This window comes from Silurus aristotelis (genome assembly GCF_946808225.1).
Source record: "Silurus aristotelis genome assembly, chromosome: 21".
Lineage (NCBI taxonomy): Eukaryota > Metazoa > Chordata > Actinopteri > Siluriformes > Siluridae > Silurus > Silurus aristotelis.
Window position 1 is genome coordinate 7075131 of NC_139594.1, and position 5370 is coordinate 7080500.

The 5370-nt window shown below is 38.1% G+C and overlaps 1 long non-coding RNA gene across 1 annotated transcript; it reads left to right on the forward strand.

The window, feature by feature from the left end:
- The first annotated feature begins 4281 nt into the window (after positions 1 to 4281).
- Positions 4282 to 4966, forward strand: LOC310716275. The gene is made up of 2 exons (XR_014530547.1): positions 4282 to 4575; positions 4672 to 4966. It is a non-coding gene; the product is annotated as an uncharacterized lncRNA (long non-coding RNA).
- Positions 4967 to 5370: the final 404 nt, after the last annotated feature.

The window sequence follows — 5370 nt, forward strand, 5'->3', positions numbered from 1 at the left end:
TTCTGTAGAGTCTAAGTGATTAAACATTCGCCATAACTTTCTGGAAAGCCGACAGGAAACGTCATCACACAAATTATAAATCCACAATTTTTTATTCTTAATTTTTTATTCTTTATTCTTTTTGTTTTTAAGGCGTTCTGCTTGCTCTTTTATGGCAGCGCTGGCACGCTGAGGGGAAAAAATGCCAATTATGCCATTAAAGCTGTCTGTACCATTGACCTTTTTACATTTGCTCTGTATGCTATTACACTCAATCAAGAAAGGTCAGTGTAAAACGTGAGCCCAATATAAAAACAACGCCGATCCACGTGCTGTTTTGCTCTGACCTGCATGAAATGCACTGTGCAATTGAATGCGTTCAATCACCACCAAATCTTTTTTTTTTTTTTGCCTGACATTTTGCTCACTCTCATGGAAAGGTAAGTCTATCGCGTTGTAAAGTTTGCCCCTCTGCAGATTCCTGGTTAGATCGCCATCAGAGTGACCTTGTCATGAAGATTCTCCAAAGCGAATTGTATAGTTTGATCCTCAGAGCCTTGATCTCTGGGCCACCAATCAATATTTAAAAGTGCTTGACATTTTCAAGTTTATCCTCAGAAATCAGTGACGCCGAAACCCTACACTAACATCAATGTTGGAATAATACGGGAAGGCTTAATTTAGAGCCATCTTGCAGAATTTGCTTACATTTGATTCACAAATCTTACAGTAATTAGTAAAACGAGTGTCATGTCATATGGATGAGAAGAGGGAGCACGAGGAGGAGGAGGAGAAGGAAGAAGAAAAAGAGGGAAGGCAATAAGTGTCCTTATTGTGGTTTCTTAATGTCTGCACTGGTGCTGCCAAACAGGTCGATTTGTACTGGTCAGATTTAGCGATAAGGACGCGGCATGTTTCCACACTGGGTGGACCGCACACCCTGTAACATTTTCTTGTCCCAAGGAGAACAACGCCTACAATATGTAGCTCTGTTGTTCTTGTATTGTGCTAAGAGTCTCGAAACAGCCTATTGTTCTGGTAACAGTTGACAAGAGGTGTTACGGTTGAGAAACTCCATCTGGATATAAACCTCTGGAGGGCATGTTCAGGTCCCCTTGCTCTTAAACACTTTCTTGGGTCTGTATTGCCTTGCACACTACACTGAGTCTGCTGGACAACTCCGGAGCCCAAAAAACAGCATTTTGTCAATTTGGAATAAGGACTATGATGAAGATCTCCCTGAGCTGCAATAGACTGAAAAATTATATGAGCAGATTAATGATGAGTCCTTCTTTTTTTTTAAAGCTCATATTATATATTTATTGTTACAATAAACCCAAGGTTGCATTTGGAGATGTTTAGACTACCAATAGACCCACTGAGCCGGCTAGAGCTTTGACAAACGGAATGATTAATGAGTTATCGAATTAAAAAGTGTTGATGAAGACTCAGACCTTGGCGCTCTTAGTGCTTTGATTGCACTTAGATTGGGATTCGGTTTCAACCCACAAACCACGGCGGATCTTCTCGGTTCCAAGGAATTGCAGTTTTCTGTTGGATCATCTCTTAAATAAATGGATGGGGGAATATTTGTTACAGCGCTCATAAGGTCATTAGCACTGTAATGGAGCTTGTGTTCCAGGAAGGAGTCATAAGAACAAACAAGCACAGGGCATTATGTATTTATTAATGAGATTTTATGAGAATTAGCATGTGGCCGTTATCTATTTGTCATGCCTCACTTTAAATTTCGGAGACAAGGCTCTGGAATAAGATGATGGAAATCAAGACAAGAAGCATGAAACTGGTGTACTGACTGAGCGAGAGAGCATGAGAAGGAAAGAGAGAGGGGGAAAGAGAAAGTGTCCATAGTATTGTGGTATAGGGAGACACTCACTGGTGGAATGTCTTATTTTCTTAGGAACATTTTGGTGCAATGCACAGAGCCGAGACCATTCGTATTTTTCTTGTAAATTCTTTAACAAATTACTGTGATCCTGCAATATTATGTTGTAAGGTACATCCAAAAATGTTTACTTTATGAGCGTCTATCCAACATTACAGGAGAGTGCCATAGTGGGTTATGTTTAGAATATTGCAGCCTACATACACTATATGGACAAAAGCATTGGGACACCAGCCATCAGCATATTTTGGGACTTTTCCAGCCATATTTGATTCTTCCCCAAACTCTTACAACAAATTTAAAGGCACACAATAATATAGAATGTCTTTGGATGTGTTGGCATGAAATTTTACCTTCACTCGAACTAGGAGACCCAAACCTGTTTCAGCATGACAACACCCTAATGCACAATGCAAGCTCTATGAAGTTAAGGTTCTCATGTTTTGGAGTGGAAGAATTTGTGTGGTAAACAGAGTAATGCTTTCACACATTTGCACACAGTAATCACTTACTTTTGATATACAAATTATAATTAATCACTTGCTTTGGATATACTGATTACAAAAATAAGTAAAAAGTAATAACAATAAAAAAATGGCAAAAAAATTAAAATATTCCATGCATGCTATAGAGCTGTGACCTCAACCAAACATGAATTAAAATGCTGGCAACACCCCTGGTTTTCTCAACCAAATCCTTATGGCTGAATGAGCACAAATCTCCAAAAGCACATAATAAAAACTATGGGAATGTTCTCCAGAGGAGTGAAGGTTATATGACAGAAAATGGCGACCAAATGTAAAATGAGATGTTCAAAAGTCACATACTAATCATATAGTCTGGTGTCCACAAACTTTTGTCCATATAGTGTATATTTATATAAAGTATGTACCGAAAGAGTAATAGGAAAGTGTGAGAGAGAGTATTTGGGCTCTTCCTGGCTGATAGGTGGCAATATTGTAAATTTTTCTCAGTATTATCCAGAGAAGAATAATCTCAGAAGAATAATTCAATATCATGAACAGCAGCTACGCTAATTCCTCTCCACTGCTTCTCTTTCTCTCCCCATCCCGAGGCATCCTGAGGTTTGGCCAGCTCCAGTCACGTCCCACCTCGTGAAGATTATGGACCTATGGATGATCATGGAGAAGTAGATGCCGAGTGTTTAAAGGCCCTGGCATGGAGAAGCTGATGCTGGATCTATGATGATCACAAATTGTTCTGTATTGTTGAAAGATTTATGACCAAACTTTTGATGTCACCCATATGAGGATGGGTTCCCCTTTGAGTCTGGTTCCTCTCAAGGTTTCTTCCTCATATCATCTAAGGGAGTTTTTCCTTGCCACTGTCGCCACGGCTGCTCATCAGGGACAAACGCACACCATTCACCTTCACTGTTGTTTTCTGTAAAGCTGCTTTGAGACAATGTCTGTTGTGAAAAGCGCTATACAAATAAACTTGACTTGACTTGACTAGAAGAAGAGAATATATTTAAATATTACAATACAGGAAGCGTCATATCAAGTCAAATATAGTGAATATAAAATGTATTAATAAGTTCGTATGAAAAGTTTGCAGTAAAACAAATATGATTTTGGTAAATTTATTTCCGAACATATTTACTAATTTCAAGCTTTACATTTTCATGGACAGATAATTTGGTTAATTTTAAGATTTCAGTTCCAGAAATAAGCATAAGCACAGATTATCACCATTTTATATCTAAAATAAACAGTCAGGTTTTATTTAAATCCAGGTAACGGCCCTTATCCCGAGCGATTTATAGACGTTTTGATCAAAAACACACCCTGAACATCATTGAGAACAATTCTGAAAACTGGTCTTTATATTTTTAAATGACACTGATGCGAATAATGGCAATATACAGTATACAGTATACAAACTAAAGAAAGCGAGTAATGAAACGCATAAATGATGTGTAATTAAAACTAATCACAAAATCATGACAAAAGAATTGGTGAAGTATAAATAGAGGATGAGTCGGTCTCTTTGCGCAGATCCGTAGGCCACAAACAAACACCTCAGCTGAACATTTAGTGCATCATTAATATTATTCCTTTTTTCCCCCCAGTTTCAGTTCTTAGCCTGTTTATACGGTCGCTCATCTTATGTCCTTTTATGGAGTTTTGAGGGCGTACTATCCTGCTGACAAACAGGGTTTTAGAAACTAATGTAAATCTGGTGGATAATGCTTTGGTTTGGTTTAAATTCCACAAGCATTTACACGCTACTACAATATTCATAAATATGGTCAATTTATTTTGTCTCTTTAAAGGGTTTGAGACAATTCTTACGAGTCATGCATTAATTTAAACAAAATGTAGCTAAATAGTAGGGATGCACCGAAATGAGAATTCTTGGCCGAAACCGAAAACGGAAAAAGAGGAAAGCAAGGCCGAAAAACCGAAAACCGAAACACCGAAAGAAATTATGCCAATCATTATTACCATTGCATTTATGTCTATGACTGTGTACTAAACTTACTAAAATCAAGGCATTTTAATTGCATGCATTAATATTAAAGTTTCAAAGAATAAATCAATTACAAATTATGAAAATATTTATTTATAGCACATTGCAACAATGCACAGGATAAAATAAATTAAAATTCAAACAATGTCTGTCGTGAAACTAATTGCTGAAATATCTGCAGTTATATGCTTATGAACGTGAGTTGCAACAACATCAAACAGCTCAGGTAAACACACCTCTGAAAAATGGCGTCTGCTCGGTATGGCATAACGGGGCTCAATGTGCTCGATCAGCCTACGAAACCCCACATCTTCTACCACAGAGAATGGCTGATCATCTAAGGCAATGGATTCCATAATCTTTTGTGTAATGACCTTTGCCATGACACTTTTACTGGGAAACTTTCTTGCCTTTTCAAAAACGTCCGCCACAGACGGAGTGCGCGTGCTCGGAGGGGTTTTGCTTTTCTGTGCCGCCTTCCTTTCATATTCAGCATAGCGATCGGGATGTTTGGATTTCAGCTGATAAATTAAACCCGACGAGGAGAAAGTCTTTGCAGACGCACCCCCTCTTGAAATTTCGGCATTACATGTTTTGCAAATTGCTAATCGTGGGTCTTTCTCCAAGATCTACTGAAATACGTCCACACCGCAGACATGGTTCTTCAGACATGCACGTGCAGGCAGCGGTTTCTGTTTGCGTCATCACAACAAACTGTTTTGTGATCAAAGTCTTTCGGTGGCCGAATATTCGGTGCATCTAGAATTAAAGCACAAGCTGTTTCAGGATATTACTATTATGCTGTTTTTCTGGTGTGCAAAATTAGCCAGATGTTTTTTCAATTTAAGATTTAAGATATTTGTCCTGGGGCCCAAAAACCAAAGCTACATCAAATTTAGACATTCATCTAAAATGACAGAAATTATTCTATCCAAATCCAATTCATCATTTCAGACCTTGTCCATGAAATAATGCAAGCCCTTACAGATCAA